Source organism: Cyanistes caeruleus, chromosome Z, assembly GCF_971803275.1.
Source record: "Cyanistes caeruleus chromosome Z, bCyaCae1.hap1.1, whole genome shotgun sequence".
In the NCBI taxonomy this organism is placed as follows: Eukaryota; Metazoa; Chordata; class Aves; order Passeriformes; family Paridae; genus Cyanistes; species Cyanistes caeruleus.
In genome coordinates this window covers 49,941,907-49,955,147 of record NC_141732.1, presented here as the reverse complement: position 1 = coordinate 49,955,147, position 13,241 = coordinate 49,941,907, and positions in this window count along the sequence as shown.

Genomic DNA, 13,241 nt, shown 5'->3' with positions numbered 1-13,241 from the left:
TTTGCAAATGTGATTCCATACTATCAAACTGGCATAACCAGTCATAATGAACAGCTGCATCTTGTTCTCTGCATAGTAAATTTGCAACTGGACATGTTCCAGTATGGAGTATGCTTTCTGGATTGCTGCATAAAAAAAAACATTTAGTTTATTCCCTGTCATCACTAATTTTTCTCTCCCACTCAAGGCATCGTTGTTTGGATATGAGATACTGGTTTAGTCTCATACAGAACAGAACAGCAGAGGAAACTGGTTCTGTTTGAATTTCTCCAAGTATGATGAGCATCTGGAACAAGAACTTCAAGTTCTATTTCAATTTAACACTTCAGGAAATCAAAGAAATGGTTAAAGATCTTGCTTAACTAACTTCTTGCTGGGTAAGATGAAGGTTTGTAAACATACAAATTTTCTTTTTTTTTATTATTCATATTATCAACTTCAGACAAGGTGTCCATTTATTCATGCTAGGAAGATAAACTGTTTAGAAATAGACCTTAATATGGAAAAGAGAAATACCAACAATATCACTATATAGCTGCACTGAAAAAACTTATTCATGAGAGCAAATTTTTTCAGACACACAAAATTAATTTCTGTGTCACAGGTTGTCTCAGGGTTGTCTTAGATTTCTTTCCGAAGTAAGAATATAATTTTTTTCCCACTTTGCTCTGTTCTTCTTATCTCTGTGCCATTTAGAAGACAATTTTAAACCTGTTTTCTTGTAATATCACTAATTAATATACATCTAAGTCCCTGGTAGCAGCCATCCAAGGACCAGCAATGGTGAAGTTGACCTTTAAGGAACTGATACACAGAAGCAGCTTTCTTCCTTTAGGCAGATTTGTTCTGTAGTGAAAAAAAACCTAATGTACCCAAGAACATTTATTTTTCCACTTTCTCTCTTCCTAGCCTGTTTTTTTTTTGCTAGTGTTAAAACTGGATCTCAGTGAGTAGACCTTCAGATAGTACTGAGATAATGAATTCTGATACATCCAGGCATTTCCTTACTCACCTAGTATACCAGGTTTTGATCAATCTTTTCATCAGGAATTTGCCCCTTCAGAAAGTTTTGTTAGAAATTTCAAGGAATACAGTCACAAAGCAGTTAAACCATGGAAAAGCAGTTAGGACTAAAATTGACGTCATTATGCAAAATTTATTTTAAAATTTATTTTAAAATTTTAAAGTTTCATTTAAAGTTTAAAATAAAAAGACTGCCCTACGGAAAGTATACTGAACTCCCTCTAAGCAATTTTATTTATAGGGTTTCCTTTTTCCAGTATGAGATGCAACTGGTGGGCCATAAATCAGTTTTGAATTTCTTTAATGAAAACATTCCTTACCCATTTAATGCTTCCCATGCAGGATCATATTCTCTTCTGTGTAACAAAAATGTGTGATTGCTGAACAGAAACACACAGACTCCTAAACTACTATAATCACAATCTACCTGCTCCCTAAATGTTTTTGGCAGTTTCTTAGCAATTCAAACATATTTTTACAATTTAACCTCATTGTGCAATGACTGTCAAACTTTAAAGCAAATAATAGTTTGTACATCTCAGTACACTTGTATTACACATTTTATATATGCATGTCATTAAGAAAATATTTCCCTCACATTTTTAAATTAAATTTTCAGCTGTCTTACAGAAATAATAAGAATTTCTTCATTATGCAGCAACAGAGCTGCAAAGCTTATAGTGTGCTGATCTGCAGCATTTGGATAGTCTTTACTTTCAGAGTGTACATGAGTCCGGTTTCTTTGAGCAGGTGGTAGAAGAGAGGCAGTGAAAAGGGATCCAGTTGCATATACAAAACATCTTTCATCAAAAGGCCTTTGTTAACCAGTTAGACATTGTTGGATGTAGTTCAGGCTCAGTGACCCCTTTCCTACTACATATTGAACCTTTCAGCTGCGAAACCCCTCATTCAAAGTTGTTATTAGAGACAGTATGGTGTATAGAGGAAAGGCTCAGTGGGACAGGAGTGTTGTAAAGGGTTCATTACATCACTATTGTTCTGGGCACAGCTATCATATAGCAATTTTTGCTGCTTTCATGCAAAATTTCACTCTGGATTCTTGCATCCCAACACCCGCTAATAGGCAAGACATTAGCACCTTTTCCCACTGACCTGCAGTTGTGGATAGACCAGCTGTTGTACAACTCCACTCGCTCCCTTCTCAGAAATTTTCTGTTCTAGAGCCAAGTCCTAAGAACTGTTTCCTATTCGTCCAGCCTACCAAACCAAAAGCCCAAAATACCATATACTCTGACTTCTTTCCTGGCAGCACACTTCAGCCCCTCTGCACATATCTCAAACACATCACCACCCCCTTTCCCTTTCAAAGAAAGCCCTAGAAGAATGACCAAGTACAGTACAGCAATCTTTAACAAGTTGTGTTGAAGCTATGGAGCAATTCCATTTTTTTTAACATATATGGCTTTGTCTCCCCAGTAAATTTATACATCTGCAACATCCTTTCTGATCATTCCAGCTGCTTCTACCTCTGATATTCACAGTCACTTAAGTTTATTTTCCTTTAGTGAAAAAGTAATGAAATAATTTTAGTTTTCTCCTTATGCTGCAATTATTTTAAATGACTGACAGGTAATACATCTTTTAAAGCAATTGATATCTTTTTCACCCAAAAATTAAACTGGAGAATAAATATCTGTTAACTACAAAGACATGTAAAATCTGAGTGAAGAGAGCCTGAATTTAGTGCCTGATTCAGGTGAATGGCTGGTAGCTCAGATGTCTGTTTTAAATTCACTGAAAACTAGGCATCATTAATTTTTTTCACTTGCATACTTTAATTACTGTTCTTTATAATTCACACTCTATTTTTACCAGCATTCTTTAATGATCTTAATTTAATCATGATTGACCTTCTCCCACATTCTTTAAAAACGCCATGATGTTGCAGTTTATAATAAACTTGGAAAAAAACACAATTAAGTGATATCAAAAGAATTATTTTCAGCTACAGTACATTCCTGAGTGAATTCACTATTGTGTATTTTATGTCATTAAAATGAAAAAAAAAGTGGTAAGAGCAGGCCAGTAAGAAGGTAGTAAAAGACCTCAGGGAATTTTTAAGGGAAATAAAAAAATCCCCACAATATTTACATCTGAATTAATTCTGGACACTGAAATATACTTCTATGCAACATTTTAAAATAATAAAATTATCTTTTTTTATAAAGTAAATGTAAAGTTGTTAGAGGTTTTATTGATTTACATATTGTGGAAGCGAATTCATTGCTTAAACCGACTTTAACATTTTCAGTCTGAAAAGCTGTTCTAAAACAGAGTGCCTTGTGACCTATTCTGAACACTAATTGGTCAAATATTGCAGTACGACAGGGAACAGGCACTCATGAACTCATAATACAGTTTTTTTCCCCAGGCCCTGCCCTTAAAACAATTAGAGTTTTTTGCCAGTCTGCTATCAGTTGTCAGCACTGCTATCATTTAGTTCCACACAGCATTCTGTTCCCATTTACTGTGAAAATTGTACCCGTTCCTTCTTAATTAAAGTTTCTAAATCGTTTTTCCTAGGACAGCTATTGGTTTGGAAGATCATAATAGCTTTGGAGAACCCTTGAAGTGTTCTCAGTAGCTTTAACCATTCATTTGAAGCACAGAAACTTCTGCCTTTCTGGCAAGCAACAGAAATTTATTCATCTTCATTCAGTTTCTGTTTGCTGCTAATTGAGTGGCATTATTTCCCAGTCTTTTATTTGAATGCACCATATAGGTACAGTATATGTTCATGTATCCCAGCAACTGCAGCAACCCACTTACACTGATACAGGAATTCAACTGCTTCAAAACAGGCATGGGAAGGAATCTGAATGTTTGTAAAAGATCCAGCTAACCAATGTCAAAAAAAACCCCCTCTGCTGTAGGCAGAATTCTTCCAACCAGGTACCTTGCCCACCCTTTTGTTCTCTTACTTTCTCCATACAGTGGTAACTCATTTTTGTCAGCATTAAGCTATAGAATGACACCTAGGGCAATAAAACCCTAGTGCCATTTAAGCCTCAAAAATATCAGGTGGTAAATTGCTGTGCTGCTGTCATCTTAGTGCCCCTTCTCCAAGTCTCAGTACAGTTTGATACAGAAGATAGCAGGGACAATGGTTCTCTTCAAAGAGAATGCCTGTTTCCAACAGTCCCTGTCACATTAAGGCAGACTTGGATGACAGTAAAAAACTCAAGCTCGATTTTGTTGTGCTTGAATTATAATGTCATAACAATTCCTGTTGAAATGCAAGCATTTACACAGAAGACTTCAAGCTGTTCACTAGATCTTGCTCTTATGCAGACACATGAAGAGCATATGCATGAATATGTATATTCAAGAATATGCATTTTTATTTTGCCTGTGGTAATATATATTATATATATATATATTATATTATATATATATATATATATATTTTAATCTCATCCCACATACAAAGATATCAATGAAGCTAGGAGTTATGATACTCTTGCTTTGCAGCAAAAGGAAGGGAGGACAACATCTATGCCCTGTCTTACACTTCCTGACACACTCACTTCACTCCTCCGAGGTTCCAATACCAACTTAATAATTAGCATTGAGATTAGCTGAGCTTGGCCTGATGTTTTGGCAAGTGTTTTCGTACTCTAGCTGAGTCAGGAAGATTTTCCATGTAGCTTTCACACAAAATAAAACTATCCAGAGAAGCTCAACCATGGCAGTATTTTTGTCTAACACTTCAAGTCTTCATGTCAGGGTTTATCACCTGTCTCCCCCACACATCCTAGTTCATGTGCACCAGTACAAAATTCTCAGTGTCCTGACAAGTTTCAACTGAGGAACTCAGGATGAAAACCTCTCTAGAATTTTTCAACCGCAGAAGTCAAGCCAAGTGGCCTCCCTTTTGCATAACTTCTGGCTTGCTTTGTGATGCTCGAAGCAAGGAAACAGGATCTACAGACTAGCAGACAGACTTAGCCACCATCTACAGACTTCACATGTTGCCATTTGGCATTTGTTCTTGACACCAGCCAAGTGTGAAGTGGGAGAAAAACCACATGCCAAGCTGTTATGCACCTCCAACAAGACAATAGTCTAATTGCACTGTGGTCTGTCTTAAAGACTTTAATACTAAGTGGTAGAAATACTTTCCTCAGGGTGTGGTTTGGAGCAAAGCAGACAATAGAATGGAACACTATACAGTGTGAAAGACAATTAAATAACAAGACAGGATAAATTATGCATTATTATAGTAGTTATTACGCCTTATGTGTTACAGCTTACCAGCCTAAAATGTGACTTCTTGGCAGTGTCCTGGTTCTGTATGTTTCTTTGATTTAGGACATGTAGAATAAAATGTGTGATGCCTTCAGTTTAAATATTTCTCAAAATATTAACTGCTGCCTGCTGAGGTGAGGTGTGGCAGACATTTACAATCTCCTTTCCTCTCACAGACACAATTGCTAGCTGAGCTAAAAGGCTTTTATTCCTCTCCACTCCTCTTCACCTACAGCACCCTGAGCTTAGAGATGTTCTGTGTTATTCACTGCATTTGAATGGTGACTCTCCCTCTTCCAGAAGTCAAAACCACAGATGACCTGCCTTTGGCCTGTTAGGTAAATTGGTTTCTGCCTCCTTTTTCTACCAGTTTTCCCACTTGTAATATGGCAAGGATGTTGCATCAGGGTCCATAGGTTTAAGTTAATGTGTATCACTTCAGTAACTGGCCTTTAGACATACATCTGCAGCTGCTTTGGACCTCATTCTCTCCCAGCTGCTTCTGGCATTCTCACACACACACAAACAACTCTCTCTGTTAGCTGGCTCAGACTGGTGGAACTTACCCAGCTGAGACCCTGGGTGTCTGAAGTAGCTGACCTAAACCTATTGCCAGTCCAGTAGACAACCCCCAGACTTTCTATTCTCAACCGTACCCAGAGCAGGCCACCCCAATTCGTGGCTCCCAAACCTCTTACCCTGTACACCACTGGTGTTTCCAGTTGCTGGCACCTTGTGCACACCCCTGTGACCCCTAACTGGCACTGAGCCTCCACACAAGGATTCCCACAGACGTACCCCATTCAGCCAGGAAACAGAAATGGTGATCAGTCAATAGCATAGACAGTGCTGAACTCTCCTGCATCCCCTTGCAGTAAAATACTGCACCTACTGGAAAAACATGAGAGAGAGAGGTGCCATATTATCTAGAGAAGGTTTCTGCTTTTCCTAGGACTATACACCAAGATGTATTTGTCTTCCAGCCAAAAAAAGGGCTTCTAATCACATCTTGTGTCATGAACATGTCTTGAACTTTACAGCAAGGTCAAGGGGTACAAATTCCTTGCTAGACAGAGGAAAATTGAAAAGTGCATCATTAGTTTTTCTTGTAAATATAGGTAGATCTAGTTTGATTTTGTCCCTCTGTTTACTTTTATGATCTGGTGGATGAACTGATAATGGTGAGCAGCTTTCACACAATGACAGAGGTAAGATATCCTAAACAAGAAATACACAATGAAACCTCAGGAAAGTCATGACATGCTGTTCCTAACACATGACAATTAAAACATATTCCCTTGTTCATCAGTTTTTGTGAGACTAAGGATGTTTGGATGAAAGAGAGCATGTAAATACAGCATGGGAGTAGAGACTTTTTTACCTGCTTTCAGTCTAGGGCATTCTGTTTGTTTTGCAGTGCTGATTACAAAATGGTTACATCTGGAGAACGTATTTCAGAGCTGTAATTCTGCATTCTACCAGCGTCTGTCTGCAGCTGACAGCACAGACGAAAGGACAGATCCTACCATCTGCCTAGCACATTATCACCTTACTACACACATAGGTCCACTAATTTTAGACTACTCATTGACTATGATTTGACAATGATCAAAAAAAGAAAGTATCACAAAATGCAGAGCAGAATAAAGTAGCCAGATTTGACCGAGCTGATTGAGAAGTAGACCAAGCAAAAGCTACAAGTTGATGGAAAAAAAAAAAATAGATATAACCCTAGACATTAATGTTTTTACACAGGTCAGTTAAACATTTTGCAATATCTCTTTTTTTTTTTCCTTTTTTTTTTTTTTTATGAAAAGCCAAGCACAAATGAATAACCCCTTTGTAGAAAAACACCTATTGTTTTTTGTCTTAATTTGTTTATATTTTAAATACCACTGGCTCAGGAAGTCTGACAAATCCTGTTTCTCTGAAGAAGAGAGAAAAACATTGTTGACTGACAGTTTTTTGGGAGCATAAATATTGGTGCAAATCATCCCACCCTTTTTGCTAAACATTTTTTTCAGAGGCAGCTGGGCAAGTACCTGAATGATTCCCTACCCAATTGAATGATTTTGATGCTATTCTAAATTCCCAATGTGCAAATATTTTGCAGTTCCTCTTGTTCATATCTAGGATCTTGTCTGTTGTTGGCTAGGATGGGAAAAGGCTGGTTCTGTCAGAGTTGTATCAATAACCATGAAGTGCTCATTTTTACTATAAAATCAAGAAGGCAAAATGGCAAGTGCAATAACTTTTCTCCACAACTACGTCTCACACATGAACAAAACTACTTTACAAAATTCATCAAAACCGTGGTTTGCTTCCTGTCAAAGTATTGTAAGTGAATGATAAATGACCACTTTGTGGAAGTAGACCTGGCAAGACTGAAAAGTGGAAAGAGGGACTGAGAATATCTTAGTATGCACAAAAAAAAAAAAAAGAAGAAAAAGAAGAAAAACCCACACAAAAATACCCAAGCCAAAAACCAGTGCTGTGGAAAAGAAAACATGTATGATCATAAAGGAAATCATGAGTAATTCAATGGAGCTGCTGTTCAACAACAGCTTGTTCAGCTGAAAATATTACTTCTGTAAAGCAGCCAAGGTGAATGTCAGCTTAGGTTATCTGCTGTGGAAGTGCCAGAGATGTGGGTGAGATCTTCACAGGAAGGCTTAGCAGACATGTACTTAGCTGTGAGGTCCAATTTCAAGTTTTCTTTATGCCGGCATCTCTTTTTACTTTTTACCCTTCTTCCTGTGTACTTTGCACAGTCCCTGTGGCACACCTCACCTTCTCATTCACCCCTGCTGAAGAAGTGTTCTTGGGAGAACATTCTGGCTAGTACCAAAGATATTTAGATATTTAGGTACACTGGTTTTTTTTTTTCTCTACAATCCATAAAATACAAAACATAAGACATTTTAAACTGGAATGGCTCTTCCATAAGCTTCATTGTGTTTCCAGGAATGAAACAGCTCATTCCTCAACACTCAAGAGAATTTATCTCCTCCCTTTGAACTTGCTGGACTTAAAGTTACTTTTCTTGGAAAAGAAGGAAGACAAAGTTTTTGTCCATCCAGAAACCTGGGTTCAGCCATGGTTTTGCGAGTCTCAAACTGGAGTAGCTCTTGAGCAGTACTAATGCACCTGAGAAATAATGGCATAAGATCCCTACTAAGTCATTAGGCTCATAGCCTTTTCAAAAATACGCTGTTACCAAGCACCAACAGTGTTACAGTACCTCTAATAGGGAGTATGATCCCACAGTAATGGCCCAGCTCTTTCCTGCTCTTCAGTAGACACTTAAACTTTGAGTGATGTGAACCCAGACTCCACATTGTCCCCAGACATTTGGACACACTGTGTGCAAAGGATATATTTCCAGACAATGCTGCTTAGCTTCAGGGAAAGCATTTTCTTATTTCCACATTTATTAGCTGAGCAAAATCAACGCTTTACTGCATGGTCATCCACCTGGGATTGCTGCCATATGAAAGGAGGGGATCTTAGCAGACAAAGAATTGGAGAGCTAATAGAAAAGTTAATAAAAGCTCATTATAGCTGCAGCCTGGTCAGCAGTCTTGGCATTCAATTATTCCCTAAGAGAGACTGATGTGTAAAGAACATTTCCTGCTTTCTTACGCACTCTCTCCCTCTCCTAGTAAAGAAAATGAATGTTTTTTTAATTAATTTAGTGCAGGCCGATAGTGTTCAACATCGGAAACTGTGTATTACCTACACTTTTGTAAAGAATTTATGGTTCTACTCAAAAATTTCTTTCAAAGGAAGCAGCTAGAAGGTGACCTAACTCATGAAGTCTTTCAGAGGAGTAAGTGAGTGAGTGTGACAAAGAAGAAACATATTTCATAACCAACAGGATACCTAGCCATTGTGATGGTTAACTATCACTGGAAGGGGTTTTGCAACAACTTTTTGCTGTTTTTCAACAGTATTCATATCAAAAAGTTTGAAGGAAAGCCCATTAACGCTTAAATTCCATAATCATCACTTTCATTGTCAGGTTAATATTTCACAGCATTACCATTTATTTATAGTTCCTGTTCTGTGAGATTTAAAAAACAAAAAACAAAAAACAACCATGTAATTTTTACTTCAAAGGTATCTTCTGAGATGAGCTGTTTTCACGTTCAGCACTCAGTCTTTAGGCAGATTTCCATCTTCTGTAAATGCTACCCATTTCTTTTTCCTACTACACCCCAAAAAACTATTCCTAATGGTATTTTTCCCAACTCTTGAGTTTTACAAATGCTAATAATCTAATACTGTAGTCCCAGCAGGGAGACAGAGCAGTTACATGCTCAGGGTGATAGAAGGAGCCAGTAACATAGCTTGTATTAGAACATTTGTTCAGCTGAGTGTAAGACTGACTGTTGCATAAAACCACATTTCTCCTTCACCATTTTCTTGATGTTTGATTCACAGATATGTTCACATGGAAAAAAAACCAAAAAACAACACACAAAAAAAAAGACCTCTTCTGGAAGGGAAATTCTCTGTCTTTACCCCTGTTAACATGGTCCTGATCACTTCTAGGAATCATAACAAAGGCAAGAATTAAAGTAAAATTCAAGCTGCACACAGACTGTTGGAACCATGTTTTCCCTTGGGCAATCCCAATTGCTCATAGATACAATTTTATTAATCCTTGTTTGCTTCACAGAGGATATACTTCTTAATTTTCTTTCCTGTTTCCCAACACTTTCCTAGTAAGAGCCTGTTTTGTGGAACTGTTTTGTGGAAATAATTATAATTGCTAGAAGTATAAATTTTGCTGTCTTTTTCTGAGAAATTGAATGGAAGAGAATGTAATCATCAAAACAAGAAGTCTTCAAGTAGCCCAATTTAATACCAAGATCTGCTCAAAATCAGTAATTTATCTAGGACATAGAGAGAGCTGCTTTCAACTCTGTAAGAGTGCATTGGGGAAAACAGTACAGTATCTGGCACACCTGCACACCCATATCTGTCAGATAAAATGTTTAAAACTGCCCTAGTCATTTTATATAATGAAAAAAATGTTGCTCTAATAGAATAGTGTCAGAGGATCAGCGGTTTGGAAAATAAATGCTTCCACATTCATGAACTGGAAGGAGGTCATTGACATTTTCCAGTCCATGGGCATTGGCTCTTAATTATAAATCATCTTAAAATGTTCTGTGAAATGAATGTTTATATAAAAAATATCTTGCTAGAAATAAAGGGTTTATTAAGGAATTTTATGATCAGCACACCCCTACAGCATGTCTTTAATACTCTCTTTTCAAATAATGAGGCTATAGGGGCAAAACCATATGAGTTAGGGACACCAGGACATGGAAGAAATCAGTTGTTGTCTCTCCAGAAACTACTTTTTGTGACTTCCCAGGATTTATCATCATATTAAGTCTTATCACCATAGAAACTATTATATACATAAATCTCTTTACTAACATGTTTGTACAAAGGACCACTTTTTGAGGCTAGTGTGATGTTCTTAACCGAGCTGGACTCAAGATTATTTTGTAGGTTTGTGGTGATAACTGTGTCCTGTTTTTATTTCACTCCCTCAGAAACAGAATACAGCAAATACTTCTACATATATTTTTAATAATAGCAACCTCAATTTTATAGTAATAGCTTTGAAAAGAGGAATAATTAGCTAATACCTGTAAATAAAATATTAACAGTTTATTGGTCAAGATTCTTTCTGACCTTAAAAATAAAAAGTATAATAAAACAATAGAAGCATAATATTGATAGCACTTAAATTTCAAAATATGATCCGATGCTCACAGATTCTTTTCGATGTGATCTCTGAATTTAAAAAAAAGGCAAAACTTTAAAAGCACAGCCTCTAGATATCCCTCAATAAGCACCATACACTAAGATAATTGGCAGTTGCAGCTGAACATCTACAAGAAAGAACATTAAGAGCTAATTATAGTGGACACTCCCTTGAGTCACCAAGATATGTTAACCAGCCAAACAAATTCAACACATGAAAAATAATCATGTTAGAATAGAAAATCTGACTCAAAGCTCCAAACCCAGGAAATTTCCACATCTCCTTACTGCAGTCTTCTGTGAGAAAGATGTACACATGGCATTCTGCCAGGAGACCCTGAAAGACTGGGTCAACTTGCATATCCTTCATGTACACCTGGAAACTTCTATGCTTGACTAGCCTTGAGCTTTTTTAGAAAATGTGTGTCTTTAAAGCAAACTAAATGACTGAAACACCATCAATCATCTTTTAACCCATGTTCATGTAGAGTGTCTGTTACCCTCCCAGGTACATAAACTGTCTATCTCACATAAACTCTGAGATTAAATCTTTGATGTGTTTTTTTAGGACAATTCTGAGCACAGAAGGGACATCTTGGAGCAAGCCCAGAGAAGTATTATTAAGTTTATTAGAAAGATGGAGCACCTCTCCCATGAGGAAAAGCTGGGGGAACTGAGATTTTTCACCCTGGAAAAGAGAAGGCTTCAGGGTGACTTAATTGCAGCCTTCCAGCACCTGAAGGGAATGTACAAGAGAGATTGAGAGAGACTACTTACACAAGCATGTAGTGACAGGAAAAGAGAGAATGGCTCCAAACTGATAGAGTGTAGGTTTAGATCAAATACTAGAAAAAAATTCTTTACTGTGAGTGTGGTGAAAAACAAGATGCCCAGAGAATTTGTGGGTGCCTCATCCTTGGTAGTGTTCAAGACCAGATTAGATGGGGCTCTGAGAAGCATGTTCTAGTGAAAGGTGTCCCTGCCCATGGCAGTGTGTTTGAAACTAGATGCTTCTTAAAGTCTCTTCCAACCCAAACCATTCTATGACTCTATGATTGGTAAAGTTAAAATATCATGTAGAAACTGCATTAAAAATTGTATGAGTTATCTCTAATGCATCCTCTAGCTCTCCCGTGTAACTACTATGCATTTACTTTATATCTAAGTAGAGGGTTTTAAGAAAAGATAGATATAATTGTCCCCACATCAGGGGCTGTGCCCTGTTCTGGGCCCCTCACTACGAGAAAGACATTGAGGATTGTGTCCAGAGAAAGTCAACAAAGTTGGTGAAATATCTGGAATTCCATGAGAAGCAGCTGAGGGACATGGAGTTGTTTAGCCTGGAGGAAAGGAGGGACAGCTCTCTACAGCTACCTGAGGTTGTGGCAAGATGAGGATCAGACTCTTCTCCCAAGTAACAAGAGACAGAATGAGACCGAATGACCTCAAGTTGCACTAGGAAAAGTTTAAATTGGATATCAGGAAACATTTCTTCAAAGAAACCAGACAGACATTGAAAAGGGCAATCCAGAAAAGTGGTTGTTCCATTCTCCCTGGTATTACTTAAAAGAGAGGTAGAAGTGGCACTAGTGGTGGACTTGCCATTGCCAGGCTTATGATTGCACTTGATGATCTCAAAAGTCTTTTCCAGCCTAAATGTTTCTATGAACAATGCCTGGATTATGAGGAGCTTTGTATTCAGTCTAGACTTTAGCAGATTTTCAGTCAACACAACTGTAGCACTATAACAAAAGATTTTTATGCTGCCTTGAACTTTTGAGAAAACAGGTCCTACTTGCCTGCCTCAAGCATCATTGTAGCAACACATGTCTACAATTCACAAAAGTCACATTTAAAGAAAATGTTCATTGAGTTTTTAGAGACCTACTAAGTACCGCCAATCTACTAAGTACTGCCAATCCTTTTTAATCAATTAGAACACTGCTTTTCTACCTGTGAGTTCACATACAGGCAGTCTTCTGATTTTAATTCTACTTGCTTAATAAATTGAAATGTCTTGAATTATTGTCCATGTATAGGTCCATTGTATAGGTCTTCAAACTACAAATTTTCCCTCAATACCTATGAAAATCATGTTTTAGTATAGAATTCTAAGCAATACCATAAATGCCAAACAAAAATTCTGGGAAGCAGGCCTAAACCTT